At 41.3% G+C, this 22,542-nt stretch overlaps 1 protein-coding gene across 20 annotated transcripts in view; it reads left to right on the top strand.

Annotated features, from left to right (window-relative positions):
* Nucleotides 1–3,568: 3,568 nt before the first annotated feature.
* Nucleotides 3,569–22,542, top strand: part of nrcamb (neuronal cell adhesion molecule b) — an 83,166-nt gene continuing 64,192 nt past the window's right edge. For all 20 annotated transcript variants that reach the window (XM_077567483.1, XM_077567482.1, XM_077567490.1 and 17 more), the window contains exon 1: nt 3,569–3,718. The gene's annotated coding sequence lies outside the window, so the exon portion shown is untranslated. The remainder of the gene's footprint in view (nt 3,719–22,542) is intronic.

Here is a 22,542-nt window from a genome sequence, read left to right as displayed (position 1 = left end):
CATTCTGCCTCTTAATTACATGATTACAAAAAACTGCTGTTAGATGCACAGCATCTTCTCAGCTAGACGACATGTACACTTTTACCAGTGGTCAATGATGCTCTACTTGATGCTTAATGGCTGTTGATGGCATTTGGCCTGATGCACGTCGTCTACAGACTATTCCCAAAGTGCATGTCTTGATTTGTAGGTAATTATGAATGTATGTCGTGGTTCTCCCTAATTCAAATGAGGAAAAAAAATGTAACGACTTGACATTTCAATCTAAGGCCAACCATCTTGATCATGACCAAAAGCTGTTAATTACAGATGTTTTTGTTGATTCCCTCTTTTTTTCTTTTCAAAGCATTAGTACATATACAAACATATGTACATTAATGTATTAATGGAGATTCACACGAAATCTGATTTGTAAATATTTACATATACAGTATGTATTATGAATGATCGGCATCACTTTTTTTCAGACACATACCAGCACGATTATTTACGCTTGAGTATCATCGATACCAATAGTATGTGTATAAGTAGATGTGTGTGACTTTTCTGTCTTTCTGTCACAAATGACGATCCCCAAAGTGTCAAACAGTGTAGCATCAAATACTGGCAAAGAGGACTTAACTCAATGTCAGATTTTTGTTTTTGTCTTAAATATCAGTGTACACAATACCTTGAAATAAGGCCAGTATTGGCTGGATGCTGGTCAGTGGTCTCAGGACTCACCCATCCCTAATATGTACATTCAGTAAACTTATAGTTTTTAAGTTTTCCAAAAGTAACCAAATAAAAAATGTATATATTTGTGTAAAGATACAATGGAAACTAAATGTTAACAGAAATATAATATGAATTATTAAATATTATTATGTATGTGTAATATCAATTTCATTAAAAAAATGCATTTAGTAATTATAATAAGTATAATACACATTTTAATAACTCAGAATTATATCAAAACAGAAGCAAAATTACAGCAAAAATAGATTTTAGTAAATAATATATGTACTTGCAGATGAACAAAAGGAATAACTAAGTTGTCCTAAAATATGCATTTACAAATAAAATTTGACAACAAATTATATATATTTTCTGTATAATTAAAAACAAAAAACGATTTAAGTTTTCATTCATCAACATTCTCATATGATCACAAGCACACTCTCTGGAATGTGAGGCCATGCTTCAACTTAGAAACACAAAAGTAAGAAACTGATTGAAATGGGGACATAGACCCAACAATTTTCTTTGAAAATCTCAAATGTAACTGTATTTAGTGAGTCAAGTGTCGTGTTTGTTGTGCGTTTATGTGTTTGCCCCCCCTCCATGTTAACATAGTTAACAACCAATAACGGCTGCTCCCACTCAATAGAAAAACACACACACCCAAATGTAATTACACAGCAGCCTGGAAGAGGAAATGCATCCACTTTGGATGTAAACTCATCTAACTCATGAACTCACTTCTTTTCCCCGGCTGAAATCGCATCACTAATTTGATTTTTCATTTGCACCTTGGGCACAGACATACAGTCTACATGCGGCAGAATTGTGCTGGCTCATTTTGTTGTTATCTTAACCAATGTAAGTGGCTGTGGCTCAATTACACTTCAAGCTGCAGCAAATAAAGTCAGCTCATTAGCACTTAATTAGTTTTGCAGCAGCGACTGATACTAAAGGAAGATATGACGAGAGTTTTATTTGCAAAATGAGTGACGAGCTTTAATAAAGCACAGTGTCCTTAAATGCCCCATTTGTTGTTTGTACGGCATTATGCTAACAGGCTACTTTCTGTTTCATAGAGTCTGAAAACTGCCAGAAAGGTTATACGTTCTTTATCCTGTATATTTTCGTTATCTTCCGTGAAGAACTTTTACTACAGCTTACTGAAGAACTGGCTCTTCATTAAAAGAAAAAAATAAATGCAAATGTATTTAACTTAAAAGGTAAAACAGGGATTCCGCAAGTGCACCACACTTTGAGATTCATTTCCATAGAGGATTGATTCCCACTACATTCCTTCCAATACCGTACCGAGCGTTTTTTTCTGCTTTCAGGTCGCCTCCAGTACTCAACTCTTATTTCATTTCCCCCATGCATATAATGCCTGATAATACTCAAGAGGGGTTATTCTAAGTTCAAGGCTACCAGCACGACACAAGTACTGCTTAACCTTTCGCAAATACAGTAAGAACTACATGTACTTAACTCATTTGCTCCCAAAAACATCTAAATACATTCTATTTTTAATGTTTTAAGTGTCCCAAAGACGTATTTAAACGTTTTTAGTATTTTTTTTTTTTATGCTAGAGCATACAGAAGGCTTTGATGCAGCCTCTCAACTGCACAAAATGGTTGAAGCAATTGTAGTTATTACAAAAACGGCCAGCAGGTGGGAGCAGAGTAGAAGAGATCAGCCAGGGCCATGTTGAAAACAAGCTGATTTACTCACAATTCTAAGCAGATCTGTGAATAATGATGAAACTTAGCTATATTCTATTGTTAATTGCAGCAAAACGGAAACAGATAAAAATATACTTTTTTTCCTGATGAAAGAAGAAACTCTAATCTTTCTTTTGGTAGGTTACATGTTTTTATAGCAATAGAACACAATATTCTATGGGCTTTGCAAAATCAGTCAAAATCAAGTAAAACAGCCGGGAGCGAAGGGGATTGCTTCGATGAAAATGGCTGGGAGTGAATTAGTTAATAATGCAGTGATCCCTCAATTCGTGTGCATGCAAAACCTCACACATGGAGCAGTTACTGTACAAGAGCGAATGAATGCTTTGCTAGTTAGGAATAGGCACAACTACACAACTTAGTGACAAGTATAACATGGATAAATCCATTCAATTTCAGTGGGGAATCAAGTTACATGAATGCAAATATTTTTGGCATTATGAAAATATTCAGTAATAAACAGATTGCAAAGTAAACACATTTTTTTCACTCCCCCCCATTTTATTCACAATGGAACAATTGTACAGTCTTGCCATTTTATGTCATCTTCTTTGAACCAGGAGGTGCGTGTTGATATTCAGATTGGTATTGATTACAAAAATAAAACTTTTTTTTTTGGTATCAAAACGTAAACTGTTTCTCCCACTGCCGAATAAAATGTACTAGGACTGGTCCTGGTACCACAGTTACATAGCCTGCATATGTAAGTGTGCCAAAATTTGTGCCCAAATGTTTTTTTTGTTGATATTATTGCTTTATTTTTTGATATACAATGGAGTCATTTCATTTATGAACAATCGTTTTAGGTTGCCCTTGGAATTAAATCCTCTACACTACAACTATTAATGTGCATTAAAAGGACAACGTTTGGCTTCTTAAAATTGTATATTTTTTCTAAATCCTTAACTCGCCCAGCTGTTGCCCATCTGTGATACTTTTGCGTTTACAAAAAAAAAAGGAAAAAGGCGTCCGGACACCAGCAGCGCGCACCCCCGACAGCAAGCTGCGCGCCCCCGCGAGTTTGTATGTGAGTAGTATGAATGCGTGTGCACGTGTGTGTGGTAGTGGGAGAGCCAAGAGAGAGAGAGCGAGAGAGAGAGAGAGAGAGAGAGAGAGAGAGAGAGAGAGAGAGAGAGAGAGAGGAATAGAAGTAAAGACGAGTGCAGGCGGCGAGCGGGACTCCATCCGGAGACGAGGAGGTGGAAGAGAAAGCATCGCTGCGACTGGACACTCCCACGCGTGGACCAGTGAAGGCAAGGTAAGCCTGCTGATTTGCACTCTTGTCTTCATCATCTTTTATAGACAGTATTGAGAAAGAAAGGAAAACACGTGGAAGGCTGTCGCTGTCAAGTTTGTGCACGAGATATGCAGCTAGGCAGCGTATGCAAAAGCGACCAAATGACGTGAAGCATCCATGTTTTAACATAATTGCACATTTAATTTAAAGCCAAATCTTTGTTCTTTCTGATGGCTTCCATGTCACGCACGGCATTCTGCAGTGTTTACATTGTGTGCTGTCAGGAGGAATTGAATGAATAGACAGACATATAATAATAATAATAACAATGCTCAGTTTCAAGTGGATTACTATTGTGGTTTACAGTGCTGTGCTACTGCATATTGAGTTCCTAATATTTTGCCCCTCCATGACCAGAAATAATAAAAAAAGTACTATAAATGCACAGTAGTCGACAACAGTTTATCCCGGACCACTTTGCTGTTAAAGATCATCAGGGGTGTCACGTGAGACGAGCCAATGGGCTCTTTGCACAAATCTGCTACTTCTTCCTGAACTCAGTACCACTCCTGCCTTTCATGATTGGACAAATTGATTAATCCAGGTGGGCCTGACCTCAGTAACCACGACGACAATGGCCAGACACCCCTGGATTAATCAGTTTGTCCAATCATGAAGGACAGGAGTGGTATTGAGTTCAGGGAGTGGTGGATTTGTGCAAAGAGCCTATTACAGTCAGATGGTGTATCTACGTTTGTCTATCTATGCCAGTGATGTATAGTGACAGACAGAAGAATTAAAGGGACACATTGAGCCAATTTAAACAGTAAGAAGATAATTTTATGTCTATAATTCATGTGATAACCTCATTATTTTTCATGAACAATTAATACCTTTAAAAACTAATTTTGCCATTTACTGTCGACTGAAGATGATATCACCTGCGCTCAGGAAACAGATAAGGGCCAATTAAGGCTCACTTTGCTGACCAAACCCGGAAAAAGGTGAGCCGAGGTGAGGAAGTAGGTAACGACCAATCATAACTCACCTGTTTTCTGGGTTTTTGATCAGCAAACTGAGCCATGATTGGTCATTACCTACTTTCTCAGCACAGGTGATGTCATCTTCAAACGACAGCAAATGGAAAAAAAATGTTTTTAAAGGTATTAATTGTACATGAAAAATAATGAAGTTATCAAATTAATTCTGGACAAAATATATATATTTTTTCCCTGCTCAAAATGGCTCAATGAGTCAAGTATCCCTTTGAAAGAAAAAATAATAATCCCACCCAGTTTTGACAATGCATTTCAGTGGGTGTCATTTATACACATACATTTGAGCTGACACATATTTTGTCCTGGTTTAAAATGGCATTTTTGTCATTCATCAGGTTAGGAAGCGCGTGCTCCTGTGTAATGTAAAGTGTGTCAAGTAAAATGTCAAGTCTGTATATACATGGACTGTGACAGTTGACGGTTGTTTTTTGGCCCATTGTCGCCAGAAAAGCCGTGCACACAAATCTCTAAGCTGCTTTTCTCGTCCACATTTTTAATTCCCCCTCATGTTCATATCACCACTCGTGACAACGGCTTGTTTGCGCCTATCGCTCCATTTGTTTGCTTCTCAATCTGATGAAAGGCCCTCGCCACCCCCCCCCCCCATTTCCCTCTCCCTCTTGAGGTTCACCACCAACACCCCGTTCCGTGTGTTCCCCCTCGCAAAACAACTGCACATTCTCACCCCCCTAAATGTCCCCCCTCCCTCCTCTTTATCCCTCTGTCTGGTTCAGCTCCAGTCAAAGGGGACCCTCACTATCATGCACCCCCTCCTTCTCCTCCTCTCTTTTACCTCCTTTCTACCGGCTTCTACCCCATGTTCCCGCTCATCCCCAGACACTTTCACACACACACACACGCACGCATGGTTAGCCCGCACACTTTCGCTCCTTGTTCAAATAGACACGTTAATGCCAATGCTAATGACCCCCCTGGCTTCATTGTTCCTCCTGCTCTCTCAACGCACTGACACACTTTCTAGTAATGTTTATGCACCCGGAGCAGACTACTGTTAATCTGTGTAAGAAGATAACGGTATCCCCGCTACTACGGGGGCCTTATGTCTAGCTGAATTTAAAAACAGGCAGTGACACACTTGTATTTGTTGGAGTTTTTGGATGGGTTTTCGCTGTAGAATAGTGGTGGGAATTAATCATTTGTACAGTATAGGTATTCAATTAGCTATTATATACAGTGGTGTCTTGAGATGCGAGTTTAATTTGTTCCTTAACTATTCTTGAAACTCAAAACACTCGCATCTACCTTTCCTTATTGAAGTACAAATAACACCACCACATAGATGCTAATAGTTAGCCCGTGCCTATGGCATTACCCATTATGTTAGCATCAGCATTAAGCTAACGGACTAACAGCTAAGCCATGTGGTTGTTTTAAATACACAACTGTGTTATTCTCTTTGTTTTATGGTTAATTTGAGAGTAAACTTGAACTGAGAGTGGCAATAGTCATCTTGAGGACTTTTTATTTATTTATTTTATTTTTTATTTTTTTAGGAATTGTTCGCTAATTTTTTTTCGCTATTCTGTCAAACTGCTTGTTGTGACGTGTGTTAAGTAGTCAAACAACTCTTGTCGGGTCACTTGTATCTCAAAGCATCACATTATTATAGACGCTGATGACTTTTTACATATACTCCTATAAACAGAGAGTATCTGTACTTTCTCCTCTCTTGCTTTGTTTGGCAAAATAGGCTTGTTACGTTTTACAACCCGATGACGACATGATATAAGAAAGACTGAAATAGAAAGATAATATGCCGCTGTGGTCCCCGACATGATGTGGAAAATCAGGACAAATTAGTGGCCTACATTGAGCTGCCATCTTAACTTTCACCCGTAGCAGCTGCAATTGGCACCAGGCGGGGGGAGATTTGCATAACCGAGGGATTATCGCCACACACGTTAGGGGTTATTGTGGAAGCACCGGTTGGTCACCCCGCTGGCCTAACCAGTGCCTGAGGGGGCTGTGGGAAAAGCTTGGGTGTTGGAAGGAAAATGCCACCGATTTCAGTCCGTGGGTTGGTGAAGGCACGCAGACTGTCATCAAGGCGCCTTCTGTAAGCCGCCGTCTGTGGCACGGTGACCGCCGCCGACCACGGGTCAGGACAAAGTGTCTCACAGAGAAGAGTTGGACTGTGTCAATGGTGGTGACGTAGAGGGTATCATTGCTGAGAGGAAGTGGTATGCGACCTGGAGGCTTGTTATGTGGCGATCTGTTTGACCTAGGACTCAGTTTGATGAGTCCAAATGGTCTTTGTGAAAACAGTATGGTGAATTTCACTTTAGTACCTCGATCTGGTTTAGCAGCCTAGTTTTTCAGTTATGACCAATAAATACTATGAGCAGAAATGTCTTCTCATTCTCGTGACAATTTAATTGGAAAACTGACAAAACACATTTTCTTACGTTCAAACCAGACCCCATTTACCTTATGTCATGTTCGTTTTGTCCAGCTGTGAATTTAGTTCAAAGTAATTTGGGCTAGGGCATGTTGATGCAAGCATGGTATATTTTCCACTAATTTTACTCAAAATAATAACAATGCATGTTTAATTTCCCCTAATGATGTAATCCCATCCTAGTCCAAGTACTGTATCACTGGTCACTTCATCTTCCCTGACTGATAGACTTTTGACATGTGCGCTAGTCCTGAATGGATACAATCTAGAGCAGCCTAGTGCCGTTCTGCCATGTCAGGGGCAAATCTCTGGGGACTGATGAGGAGGCCCATGCGGATCCATTACTGTCACCAGTGATCTGGGCGTTCCTTCCCAGCGGTCCAGTCACACACAGCGCCTGGACTCTCCCAACCAGTGTTCGGCGTACTTCGGGACTGAAGAAGGCCTCATTAGAGGAACACAGAGGGAAAGAGAAAATAGCCCTCCCCCCTTACATCCACACCCCCTTGTTCACGGCTTCCTGAACATTGGCTCTAGTTGCCGTTTGGACAAATCTATGCAGGAAGCGGATGAGTACATGCAAATAAGGACCTGCGTGTTCATCTCATACACAGTGTGAATTGGGGGCTTCGGATGGTTGCAAGCTGGTGGGCACAATTAGAGTTTCACACTCAGTTAGGCATCAGGTCTAACGGGGATTGACACATCATTGCAATTCTGACTGCACAGCTGCAACTGTTGACGTTTACATGTGTGAGACGATTATCGGAAGAGGATGATGACAGGTGACTTATAAACGCTGATTTGAGGCGATTTATGAGTTATTAAGCACTTAAAAGAATCCGCAGCTGCTCATATGTCTTTCTTTGAAAAAACAGATACTTGAATCTGGTTGAATAACCCCTGATTTGTTGCTAATTTGAAGAGAAACATCACTGGGAGATGAGGGATCATCAATAGCTTGGATGAATTTAGTCATTAATGACTCAAAAAGGCCAGAAGTGTGTTATTGTTTGTTAAGACACACATACCGAAAAATTGGTCCGAATTTGAAATTTCTTTTCCCTTCGGATTAAAGCCATCAATGGTCTGATTCCCTGATGTCTGATTATCATTAGCAGAGGTGTCAAATCCAAGTCGAGTCAAGTAAAAACACTGCCACAGTTTGGCGTTAGCCACAGGTGCTTCTTCTACTCAACCGGCAGGTAAACCAGCTTTCGGGGAACTTGTTTTCCTAAAGCCAAACTGTGGCAGAGTTTTTACTTTCTGGACCTAGATTTGACACCTGGATTATTTTATAGTGTGAGATGTGTTAAAAGCAATTTTTAAAAGGGATTGCTTGAAAAACAGTTAAAACCGAGAATTTTGCCACCCCAATATAGTTACAAGATAACAGGTAGCCTAGCTTCTTGTAGTTCTTCTAATACTCTGGCTGCTCTGTGGAATTATACGGCCTCTCACATGTCAGTGACTACGTTTACATGCAGGCAATAACACTTTTAAAACCAGAATATTGGCAATATTCGGGTTTTGTAAGGCCATGTAAACAGGCGTAGTAACCGGAATTCTTAACCTGAAGATTGACTTCATGTAAACGTAGTCACTGTTGGTACTAAAACATGATCTGAACTGCAATGTGCAAAGAGGTTAGATGGCTCCTTGAGAGTAGCTCCTTCTTTCAGACAATAGTTGTTGTTGACATATTGTGTGGTAGTCCTCGGATGACCCCGATCTTTACATCAGTGCCTTTTACACCGTGGCGGTCCTCAAGCTCAATCAATGCAGGTTACCCTGGGAACGCCATTATTACCCATGTCAGGTTATTACAGTCTTTACTGTGGAACAAAGCATTAGTGATGCTCTTTTGTGTCCAAACAACTGTGCTTAAGTGACAGCAGCTCTCTTTTCAAGTGGAGATAATGGAATGCGCTGTTGTGGGGTTTACTGCGTCTTTATAACCAGTAGATCTGCCCCCCCCCCCCAAAAAAAAGTCAAATATGATTTAATACAGTGATGTGGACCAAAAACTGTTTTCGGAGAAATGTAGTTTGATTCATTTGGTCAGGTGTGTACGCAGTTGTTTTGTGGAAAACACTACTTCACTTTTATATTTTTATGCTGTATCGTGAGTGACCGGCGGTAACAATGAATACACAGAGACTGATATACTGTGCTAGAACAAATGTGCCTTTTATTCCCCGCAAACAGCAATCAACACACTTCAACGCTAAGCAACATAATATGATCATCATCAGCGCTTACCTTGACACTAGACCGGAGAGCCGACGGTCCGGTTAGAACGAGCTGCAAAACAACTGAGCAATCGTACGTATCCCACAGCTGACTCCACCCACACCGTGTGCCGCTCCGTCTTTTATTCGTTAACAAAAAGTTGTGAGCGTGAGAAACCGGGCTGGCCAAGCCCTCTCCCAGGCACCCTCGAAAACATGTTTCCGAAGCAGGGAGGACTCTAGTATAAACAAGGAAGAGTTCCCAGGTTGATTCCGCTCTTTATTTACAAATTGTTGGGCACCTGGATTCGTACAACAGTTCAGGACAACAACATATCCTTATATAAGAGGTTACATGAGGAAATATCAAAGGTTATTTTCCCTTCAGCAGTAATCAAAATAGAGTTAAGATCAAGTAAAATGGTCAAAGACCAACTTGTACGGTTCTTCTTTTTTGTTTCCAGTTGTAGTGGACCAATTTTATAAACCTGTCAACTGATTTTACCTTAAGATGCTTTGGCACAAATAGAAGACTGAGGAAGAGGAAGTGAAGGAGTGTTCTTAAGCTTTTAGGGAGTGGAGGATGAGGAGGAGGTCTGGATCATGTGTCTAATTTGGAACAAAGAGCACCCAGTCTGATTAAGTTCACAATACAAACCAGGCTTCACCATGTTGCACCGGCCTACCCGTGGTTCCGGCCAACTCTGGACGAGCGGCAGATGTTGACAAGGCGGCCAAGCAGTGACAGGTGATGACCCACTCAAAGGGTTGCTGCTTCTCTTCTTGTCAGGAGCAGGAGTTGGGCTGCCCTCCATTTGCCACTGGCAGGGGGTACGCTGGCCAAATTCACAGGGAATTGAGACTGAATGCGTTCAAGCCTTCCCCGTATTTGCATAAATCTTAAGGGGAAAAAAATGTGTCTGCACATCCCACTCTGTGATGTGGCTCGCTTTTGTTGGCTAATGGCTCAGCAAATGTATCCTGCAGCTCTTTTTGTGATCATGACGCCGTCATGCCAAGAAATCCACCCAAGCTTCCACACTCTTACAGGCTGGCTTGTAAGCCTACATCCTGTAGAAACGGGAAGGCGGTGTGAGATAAGCGGCAAGGAGGCGTAGATTAACAAGTTGCCTCAGCACATGATGCAACAACGATTGAATCAACTGGAAAGTGACAGACACTCATGAATAAAGTTGACATGGAAACACAAAGTGGCTTTGCCATGGTTCAGAAGGCTCGCTGACCTCAAGATCTTATTTAGGCCATGCCTCCTAATGCCATCACCCGCTGCTGATTCACACACCCCGGACCCCTCCCACGATCCATCCGAGGGTAAGACACTATGCTAGCGGCTCGGCAGCCACCACTGAAGGGCCCTTAATCCCAGAGAGATGACAGCTTGGCTTGAGATGCCGGTGAAACCAATGGTCTTTTCTTTCCCTCTTTTTCATCCTATAACTCCCCCCTTAACCAACCCCCCTTACTCCCCACCCAACCCCATACGCAGCCCCAGGAATCTTGGGAAAAAAATCCCCAGGGGGAGACAAAGGAACGGGATGGTAAACAAATCTCAGTCTAGATCGGAGATCCCGCCATTGAGCAGAAGATGAATCGGCGTGTCTCGCAAGTTATCAAAAGCACAGCATACAATGACGACTCTGGCTGTGTTGTTTTGTCCGGATATGTCGTCTTTGGGTGGGGGAATATATAATCTATACCAGATAATCTTTGGCGAGGCTTCATGACTATTAGGAGGGATTGGGGTCAGAAAAATCTTATATTTGCTGATACTTCCAAACATTCCCTTTTGGTTTCATCCATCCTGACTCCACATGTTGGAAGTTCCATTGATTTATTGATTCATTCAATTTGTTAATTGTTTACCATAGTGACGCCTGTTGTAGTTTTTTTGCTACAAAAGATATATTTAGCAATTTTCATCATACCCCTTTACACGAACATGATTGTCCGAAAACACCCTATGAGAGCAATTTTGCCCATGAATATGATTTAAGGGGACCACCATAAAACAGCGTGTGCTCTGTGAGTGTCTGAGCATGTGTGTTTGTGTGCGTGTTTATGTCAGACCAATTTAGGATCAAATGCAAGCTATGGAAGAGCAATCATCGTAATCTCCTGGAGGTCAGTTTTCTGCCGGCCTCCCTGAGCAAGGAATCTTTAGAAGCTGGGAGGATGTAATTGTCGGAAAGATAATTCCTGGCTCTGAAGAGGAGGAGGGTTTGGTCGGGATTGTGTGTGTGGAAGATAGATAAATAGCAGCTTGATTTATTAGCATTCCCATTAGCTTTGATTCCACTTAGCAGTAGTGTTCGATTCATTTCGGTTTCCATCGTAAAAGGTCCCAATTGGAATATCCTTTCTTTGGGGTCTTGGATGCAGTTATAGGCTGCATTCATCTTGTATAGGGTCACACTTGGTTTATAGGATTTCCTCGGTTTACAACGGACTTCCATTCCATGCTTCCGAATGTGACTAGGACCCGACCATCGCATAAATGACCGTTGGCCTCTTCTTGTGATGTGAATAGTGCAAGCCTTTATTTAAAACGACACAGCTAACTCGTATCAACAGCTCACCAGCAAGCCTGATAACAATCCTGTTAATCAAATCAGCTGTGTTGGTGGAGGGAGACATGGAAGGCAGGCAGGACAGTGGCTCTGAAGGACCAAGTTTCCCCACCTCTGCTTTATTGTGTTCTGAGGCTTCTCAGACAATATGTTTTACCACATCACTTTTTTTAATGCATAAAAAGATGGAGTGTCAGCCAAGGTAGATGCATGTAGCTAAAGAATCTTATAACCCGGGAAGTTGATTATTCATCTGTGTGAAAGCTTCTGTGCATTTTTATTGGCCATAATTTGCAACGTCGCCTGCACATCATGTAATTCCGATTCATATTTTGAATTGCAAAACAAGTGGCCGAGACTTGGCTACTGGTGCAATCATGCGGCAGAGCCCCACACACTTTGCGGGTGTGTTGTGGAGTTCTACCGTACCGGTTTGTATTTTGGCAACATTTTGACTGAAAAGAACCACACTGAGCAACACGGTGTTTGTATGAAGATTTGTTTGTCTGCATGTGCCCTCTAATTGGTTGGCGACTAGTCCAGGATGTACCCTGCTTCTCACCCAAAGTAAGCTGGGATATTCTCCAGCTCGCTCAGACCCTAGGAGGACAAGCACAAAGGAAAATGGATGGATGAATGGACACCAATGGGGCTTTGTTTGTTTTTGTAGTTTGGTAAATTTTCACTGACAAGAACCACACTGCTAATCGTCTCCTTCGACCTCTCCACATCAGAAAGAGGCGGTTTTATTTTATTTATTTATTTTTAACATTTCTTTTGCCATACAATCCCGCCTTTGTCAGGTTGGCTGCTGATGGTGAATGGTGTCCCTTACATTGGTTTTGTGCTGGCAGACATTCAAAAGACTTCCCATGTGAAGTCAACCCAATGCTTGGGACTTCAAGGTTGGCTGGTTCCGGGTCGTCCCAGGGCAAAAGGCACAATGACCGCATCTCGTCATTGAGCGCATTTGGTACTCAAAGGGGTTACGGCGAGACGGACAACGCCTCCACAGGCTCTTTTACGGGGCAGAAATGAGACAATTTTACTCACTGGCCATTTGTGATGTGCTACTGAGGTGGTCTTTTCTCCTCAGCTACTGGTCGAGAAGTCGATTGTAGTTGAAATGTCAATGTGTGGAGATGTCAAGGGGGCGCTCTTTAGATGTTTAGCCTTTCATGAAAAATAGGGAACTAGAAGGGTTTGCTCATGTCCCAAGCACAATAATTGCATAGTGCTTAATACATATGGCTTTTTTTATGATAATTAAAAAGTGCTATTGCCATAAAAATGTCAGTATTCCATGATGAAATGAAACCAGGCTTTCAAAATGCTTATGGATTTATTCAAACCACTTCTATAAGCTACGTTGGTACCCATGGGATTTAAATAGCTCAATAGTCTTTTTTTGATGATACTCTGATCTCTTCCACCGAATTAACTGTATGCTTTAATTTGGGTTAATTGCTTTTCTTCCATTTCCATCTATCATTATATAAGAACAATACTTGCTGTGATTTAGTTCTCGGTTCTTGTCATTGCCAAAGTATTTTGAGTGAGCTTTTACACTTGTTGCAACTCTAAGAGTAGTTGAGCTCGGTTGTAAACGGTACGTAAACCAAAGACTATAAGTGCGAACACTTCATAAAGAGCTATAAAATCCTGAATCCAGTCGTAACTAACCAGTTGTTTAGAACGCTTCTAAGTGTGTTTAAAGGCTTTAGAAAAGCAAAATACCCAATGGAAAAATAATTAAAAATACAAGTCAAAGCTGACAAACCCGCCCAGCTATTATCATGACTTGAGAACTGTTTAGACTTTTTTTCTGAAAAACAGAATAGTAAAAAAACAACAACAAGGAAATCAATCCAGTCAAAACGCTAATGGATTTTCTTGTAGTGCATTTGCACCGTGACACAAAAATGACGGCGCTACAAAAAGCATCGTTCAATAAGCCTGTAAAGGACTCGTAGCGTAGATGGTAAAATGTTTTGCTTTCAGTGGACTTTTTCAAGCTGACGGTGCAATTGTCAAGTTGCCGCCAGTGGTAGTTTCTTCTAAAGTGGCCTGTCTAATGAGGACGTCTTCTGTTGTCTGCACAATCAATGCAATACTAAATGTCTTTTTTACACAGATATTTTGCTAAAAAATACCAGGACCATTTTTTCTTTAAACTCTCTGATCCAACCTTTAGGCAAACTATTAGCATTCATTATATCCATATCCAAGTTCCCTATTTCCTACAGTCTTTAAATATAGTCGTTGCTTGCTGATTTATTTCTAATCAGACCAGAATAAGGCAACTAACTGCACACAGGTTGAACTGATTGGATTCTCCACGGCCCTCAGTAGTGAAAAATCTAATTAAGCCTTAGGCATCCCAAGTCAAACTCCTCAGGATTACCCCTGGCCCTGCAATCCAAACCCCCAACCCTGGGAGAGAGTGATAACTAGACTCCCATAATCTGAAGCCGCCGCAAGCTGTCAAAGGCTGATGATGAAATCAGCGCAAGGCGTCTGCAAGAACGGACGGTGTCAGATCAGGTTATCAGGGGGGCCGGAAGACCTAACGGCTAAATTACGTGTCTTATGTCGCAGTTTGAGAGTCGCCAGACCATCTTATGTTCGGCACCCCAGCAGGATGGAGCTCATGTTGCTATTGAGCCGGTTAGTGTGTTGCGGGGTGATAGTGATTTTGGGAAAATGATTTCATGCTGAGTTTTCTCTAAACCGCTCACAATCCTCTTGTGCTTTGAAGTCAAATTAAAACTGTGTCTGCAGGCTTGAAAACAGTACACAAATTAAGCCTACCCTAAAACTCTTCAGCTTGAAACAAAACCCAACTAAGTAGCTTCCACTTTGTCCCAACTCGCGGATGACTTGATTGACTGTCCATTGATTGGATGTTAACTGCGGTCATTGCGCCTCAACAGTTTCCCACTAGGAGACCAGTATTGATCTCAAGGATTTGAGGATGATGTGACAACAGCCAGGGGTCAGGGTTGGGTTAAAGACCAGGACGCACTCCCCCTCTCACATAGATTTCCTTTTAGATTTGAAATATGGCTCCCTTCTTTTCATTTGACACAATGTACCTACTGGAGGCCTGAGGCTACCGTGTTAAATCTTAACATGTCGCCAAGGCATCATTAGCTTGTTGCAATTGTTTGTATTTTATTCTCTGGATTCAGTCAAAGATCACGGTGTAGGCGGTTCACATTTTTGCTTGACAGTTCTGAGGTTTGCGGTTCAAATCCACGCTTCGGCCTTTGTGTGGACGTTTGCAGATTTTGTCACGGTACGATTTCTAAATATGCTCCATTAGGGGTGTTTCCATCATGAAATAAGCAAAAGAGTAATGTGAAGGTTCGTCCATTTAAATCAGTGAGGGGAAAGTCGGTCAAGGTCAAATAAACGCTATGTAATATTTATGTATTATTCATGTGTTATTGTTTACTGCAGTACTGATGCTTGTGTATTTTTTTTCTTGTATATATATATTTTTTAAATGTAATGTGAAATTTAGCCGCCTGCGCTTGTGGTTTGTTTCATGTGTTCCGTCAGTGTCAACAAAGCAATATCGTGTATGTGTCACTTGAAATGTAAATAGAATTTGACAGTCAACAAAATTGGATACAGGCATTAAATTGGAATTGGGAACTGCAGTGACACTGACCTCGGAAGAAACTGTTTATCAATGTTTATTCAAAACAGATGAAGCCGCACAATTGGAAGTTTCAACAATGGTCTCTCTAAGTATGGCGGACATTCTTTTGAAAGTTTCAGAAGTGAAGAGCAATGAAGAAGTGACCTCTGTTTTCATCCTTGTTTCTTATAAGATATTTATTGTGTGGAATTATAACGAAATGGAGTAGGCGGCGACAGAGAAAAGACAGCTCATCACAGCTCTTCAGTTTGATTGACGCTGCCGATTCCCCACCACATCAGACATGGTAAAATAGTATAAAAGTGGCTCTTTTACATAACACTGGACAATTGCGTGCCGAACCGCCTTCATTCACACCTCCTTCATTCTCTGCCGCGCCTCTTGTCAATTCAAGCCGGAGCAAACTCGACATATTTGTGTTTTTGTGATGCTAAAATTAGCAAAATCGCTGGTATGCGATTGATGTGAATGGGTCGAAAAAATGCGTTCTAATGCGGTCTATTGTGGCAATGGATTGTTGTGCCAGAATTTGACATTGAATGCGAAAAACAAATGAACTGGAATGCATGGAAAACTCAATTTGAAGATGTGATAAAAAAGAAAAAAGATTTATGTTTGGAAAGACTTGGTCCGACTACTGGTTAGAAATGGCATATGAACGCTGTGACATGTTGTCAAGCCAAACTTCCAAATAGAGAATTAATTTAAAGGATAATCCTCAATACATGCAAAAGGAATGTGTGGCTCAACAACCAAAGAGAAATATTTTCCTCATCGTATACAAGTATGTACACTGGCTGCCAGAATTGATCCTACCTTTGCTCTACTCAGTTGGAACAATCACTAAAAGAAAAGTTTGTTCTTTAATTGACTTCGGATTTGTGAGAGTGCTCTCTCTGCTATTAGCCACAATTGAAAACAAGCAACTTTATCGAACTCTCACATGCAATCCGTGAATGTACGCTGAATACAATTTTGACTTAAATTATCTTTGACTGATTTACTGCATTCTCATTTCTGCGCATGTAAACAAATAAGATAAAGTAATTGTTGTCATTAACAGGTATTGTTTACTGGCCACCGGAATCGATCCTACCTTTTCAGAGCAATTACTAAGAGAAAGCTTTGCTCTTTGGTTGACTTTGGATTTGCTTAAGTGCTCTTCCTGCTAAAAGGCACCACCAAATAAGCCTCTTCATCTCACTCTCTGTTGCAAAGCATGTATGGAATGCACATTTTATCCATCCATCCATCATCTACCGCTTATCCGGGGTCGTGTCGCAGGGCAGCAGCTTTAGCAGGGAAGCCCAGACTTCCCTCTCCCCAGCCACTTCAACCAGCTCCTCCGACGAGATTCCAAGGCGTTCCCAGGCCAGCCGAAAGACATAGTCTCACCAGCGTGTCCTGGGTCGTCCCGGAACACCTCTCCAGGGAGGCGTCCAGGAGGCATCCGAAACAGATGCCTGAGCCACCTCAACTGGTTCCTCTCAACGCGGAGGAGTAGCACACATTTTATGACAGTCCAATTTTTGGGAGTAGAAGCTTGTCCTGTTAACAATGCATATCTCATGAACCAAAGAACAATTCGGCCCAGTTATCAGTGTGTGTGTGTGTGTGTGTGTGTGTGTGTGTGTACTTCACTTTTGTTATGGCCTTGTGGGTCATCACTGGATGTTGTCTTGGTCCTCTAAAACTCAGCTTTGTCAACGCCAAAGCATACAGTCCCTTCCAAAAGTAATGGAACGGAATGGCAAAGTAAATCCCTTTGTTTTTGTTGTATACCAAAGACATTTGGGTTTCAGATTAGCATGACTATGAGACACAAGTTCAAATTTCCGGCTTTTTTTTTTTTTACGGTATATACTTGTACATCTAGATGTATTAAACAACTCAGGAGAGAGCACCTTTTGTTGACACCCAACCACTTTTTAACCCCTAGGCGTTATTGTGACCATTTTTTGGCTTTTTGTTGGTTCTGACCAAGCCATTTTAAAATAAAATACTGCCCACGGGTTAAGTGAGCAAAGGTATTGGAACATATAACTGATGGGTGTTTCCAGTTGCTCAGGTGTTGCCTTCTAGATCGGTTGCTTAAACTGCAGATGGTGCTTGTTTTGGGCTTTGGGTTTTACCTGTGAAAACTACATTTGCTGTTAAGCAAACATGAAGATTGGAGACTTGGAGAAGCAAACCATTTTGAATCTGTGAGAGAGGGGAAAATCGATCAGAGCTACTGAGGGTGCACAAACATTGGGTTTAGCCAATACAACAATGCTGGATTTTTGTCAAAATGTTTTTAGTAAACAACAAAAACAAAGGAAGTGACCTTGCCGTTCCAATACTTTTGAAAGGGACATGAAATGGTGGCTACAATGGCAGTTGATGCATGTTGGTCTTGTCTGATGTCCTTCTCGTGATGGAGAGAATGTACGGAGGCTTCCCACAGATTGCTGCACTGTGCTGGATGATTTATGACTCCGTGGCCGTAACACCTACAGCATGTGGCTGGATTCGGAGCCTGCGAGCAGAATGTCTTCTGCCTCATTCTGAGGGCTCACTGCAGCGTTCAAACCCACTCGGCTGCACTGAGATTGGATGCAAAAGCTCATTATGGTCTGTTTGTCGTTTTGTCACTTGAGTCTTGTTTAGCTATGTCAACTGCATCCCAAAGTCAGGCGGTAGCTCGCGGGTTTATCAGAGCGCAACCCTCCAAGCTCAGCGTCACGGTCAAAGCCTCGGCGTTGGGGGTGGGGGTGAAAAATCTTGGCTAACCTTCAATGGCTCTTTCACTGCCACTTGGTGACAATGCATTTCTTCCATGCCATAAAGCAGATGCTGTATTATATGACTGCACAATACTGTTTCCAGCCCCAAAACTGTTTACCATGTGAAAGGCACTCCGGGATCAGGATGCCTACCACTGTGTGAAGCTTTTTGACTTGCCACTCCTCAGTGAGTGTGCAGGGGAAAGGAAAAGGAGCAAGAGGCAGTGGGAGAGAGGAAGCGCTGCAGAAATGTTGGTTAGGCCCGGGCTCTTGTTATTTTTTTTAAAAGGCTCTGCCGATTACTGTTGCATGAAATGAACTTGCCAGTCGCAAACACCTGCCTGTTTGAATGAAGCTTATCCCCCTGAATGTGTAAATGCGCTCTTATCCACAATCTCGGACCATAAAGTCAACAAACCAAGAGACAAAAAAGTGAAACTGACTCTGTGAAAGTCAAGTGCTTCCATGATTGTCTGCTTTTTTTGTGTATAGTGCCTGTCTCTTGTTTTATTGTGCTGTCATTGAGTTAAAATGTTTCCGTCCAACATGTTTGCCCTCAGGGGTTCGTATATGGTGGAGTCTTTACTGCGTAGTTAAACCAGCAGTGCTATTTGATTTGTACGTCTTTTCCATGACATCACTGGTGAAGGAACCTGTGTTTTAAAATCACTTTTGATTTCTCTAGAACAAAGAACAACTATTACAAGGACAGATTAAAAGCAAGTCAATTTATTTCCGGACAGAAAAGTCTATACATTTTAGAGTTCTGGGTCAATAGCTACTCCTATCTAGTTGCTAGCAAAGATGATGTAGGTTGACAAAGGTTATCTATTCCTGGACCACTCTTATACACTTTTTCAAAGCAGAAATGAGGCGTTGTCTTTGTCTGATTGGTCCAGAGCTCCTTCTCGTTGCCGTTGAGGTGAATTCAGAAGCTTCCTCTGTTCGCTTGCCAGCCATTTATGCACAAATGTTTCATTTTTAACAATTAGGCCTTTAACTTTTGCACATCAAGCTCAGAACAGCCTGACCTCATCTTGTCCTTCCCAAGCTACACAAGAATTTTCCCATAATAATTCTATGCGCTCATCTTTATTACAATTAAACATAATTAAATAAGTATAAGTCAAGCCACTATCGTGATTATGTCTTTTTATTTTATTTTTTATTTTAGCTATCTACAATTAAGCAGCATATCCATATCCCTTTACTTGTCACCAAAGTCAGATTCGAGTCCGGCCTCTTTCAATGTACTGTAGTTTACATTTGTACCTCCAGTATGCTTTATTGAAACATCTGTTAAAGAAAATATAAGTACACAGTGTCTTTCGGAACTTTCAGTGGTAGTCCTCCTTCTCGGCATAACCCTCAGCCACTAATTTAGCACTCAAGCAGAGCAAAGCCTTGAAAGCACCTCAGCACACAGTCTAGTGAGTCAGTCGGCCTCGGTAGTCCAGCCAAATCTCAGACATTACTTCATGACCTGGAGACAGGTGGGCGCTTGGCAAGGCAAAGAGAGTCACCAAATGTCACTCGTACTGGTTTTATCCTTGCATCCAAGTACCTTGTCGAGGTCTTTTGTGGTTGTCAGTCATTTCAACGACAGAGATCGAGCATGTCGAGAGCGCAGGGAAATGACGGTAGTGCTTAACAGCTAAGTGTAGGGGAAAAGCCTCCAGTCTTGGTACAGCGGAACAGAAACCATTATGGAACAAGATTTTCTCAGTGGCAAGTGGCCACTGACCTTAGAGTGTCAAACTGAAATATTGAACAGTTGGTCATGTCCTTTCAAAAGTTTAGAGATCTGGTTCACCCTGATGTTTCACTGGACAACTAATACTTCCTTAGTAGAAATGTTGCTTCAGTGCAGTGATTATTGCACGTATCATATTTGTAGCTAAGTCAAGCACATTCAAGTTGCCGGAAACTGTTAAGGCAGATACAAAGAAGTCTTATCACAGAAGAACTGTAAATCACAATGGCTGTTGTCCTCAACCGCGAGCCATTTATTTTCCCTTTCGATTCTTTCTGCGACTTTGCTGAGGCGGCGCTCGTCTGTCACAAAAGTATTAATTTAAGCAGCGGCAGCAGGCAGGTCAAAGACAATAGCGCACCAGCTTGCAGTTGAATTAACCTCAATGATTATGCAGATTTGGGAAAAGAAAAGAGCAATTGTTATAAATGCCTCAGAATCCCCCTCCACACACACACACACGCACACACACACTAACTACTTAACATCCAAGTGAATAAATTACAAGACAATTCATCAATTCTTAACTCAGAAATCTACTTGTGGAAAAACAAACATAGATTGTGCCTTCCAAGGTCAAACATTCTCGCTGATGTTTACTCTATGGGTGACTGTCAAGCGGCCTAATGGACGCACGCGAGTGCATTATCCAATGCCAGCAAATCCATTTTCACCAAACATTTGAAGGGAATTCGCTTCTAAGTGTTTCCAATAAAGTGCTAATGGTTCATTTGATCAATAACGCTAGCTTTTTTCCCCGCTAAATACCAAAAGTACTTTGCCCTTGAGTCAGATAACAATGTATTCTCGACATAGGTTCCTATTTGGCACGGGCTTTGTGACCCGCTTTGCACCGGTAAATCCAACAATGATCATTCTGATATAAGATAAGATAAGCTGTTCTATTAGCGTGTCAGCAAACCAACATAGTTGAGTATGACGGTATGTTGATACATGCTAAGACCAAGGAAGCTAAGCTATGCTTTTAGCATGGTAGCAAGCCAATGGCAAACCTAGTTAATGAAGGTAAATTAAACATAGGAAAGAAGCTAATATAAGCTAAACTAAGCTAAGCTATCTTTTTAGAACAATATCAAGCTAGATGGAAATAGTTTAAGTGCAAATGTTGATGTGTTAAGTTAAACTAAGGTAAGGGTTTATTTCAGCCTCTTTGCAAGCCACAAATAAGTCGAAGTGGTTGCGGTAGAAATGTAAATTTAAACAATAGTAGGCTATGAAATGTTAAGACATATGCTACTCTAAGCTGTTGTCTTGCCAAGTTTTCAAGGTGTGAATGATGACATGCTAAACTAAGATAAGCTATTATTTTACCCACATAGCAAGCCAAAAGTAAGACACACACATAATAAAGATAGGAAGATAAATTCAAACATTGTAATTATGAAATATTAAATAAGCTAAACTAAATTAAGAAAGTGGTCTCAGCCTGTTTGCAAGCCAACATTATTAGGCAGACATAATTAAGGCAGGAAAGTACATTCGAAAACTGTAATTATGGGATCCTAACCTAAGCTAAGTTGTCCTTTCACTCTGTTTGTAAGTCAATATTTCCAGGTGACATGATTCAGTTGTGCATGTTGACATGCTAAGTTAAACTAAGCCAAGCCAAAATTAAGAAGCAGTGGGTTTTAATACTGTAACTACTGAATATCCTGTAAAGTCAAACATATGCTAACATATGCTAAGCCAATGATATCAGCTGTTTGAAAATATGATAAAAATCAAGCTCTGATACTGCTGTATGTATATCTGTACTACCATGTTGAGCAACATTTGCGACGAGTTAGCAACAGCTAATGCTAGCCACAGTATAACTGATGCACATCTTACAAGAAAGTAGGTCCCAATTCAAGCCACAATTGTTGTGCTTTATTTGTGTAGTGTGGCATTTTAATGTATTAGATTTGTTTAGCTTGAAAAACAGGCAATTACAGGGGATGGATTCATAAAACATATCCTTATCGTTGCTTTTTACCGAGCTTATAATTGGTTTAGTAACTGAGGTCATTTAAAATAATAAGGGCTTCTTCAGTGGTCCAGGTGTGGGTGCTGCAGTGTGTGTGTCTGTAATAGTCTGCCTTACTATTAATGCTATCACTTACTCAATGGCAACCTGTGCTGCGGGGATGTATGCATTTTGCAACCTATCTAGGCGCACGCGGCTGAATTATTGATGCAGTGTAAATCCAATCTGCCTTGTGGCAGGTGCGCCGCACGCCTCTGTGTGTTTGTGTGTGTTGGTGTGCGACACACATTGTCAGGGAGAGACAGTGCTGCTGTAATTAAAAGGCAGCAGTGTCTACAGCTCTGCCCACACATACGGGCGCATATGACCTGCAGTGT

Source organism: Vanacampus margaritifer, chromosome 6 (genome assembly GCF_051991255.1).
Source record: "Vanacampus margaritifer isolate UIUO_Vmar chromosome 6, RoL_Vmar_1.0, whole genome shotgun sequence".
Taxonomy (NCBI): Eukaryota; Metazoa; Chordata; class Actinopteri; order Syngnathiformes; family Syngnathidae; genus Vanacampus; species Vanacampus margaritifer.
This window is presented reverse-complemented; position numbering and strand designations above follow the sequence as displayed.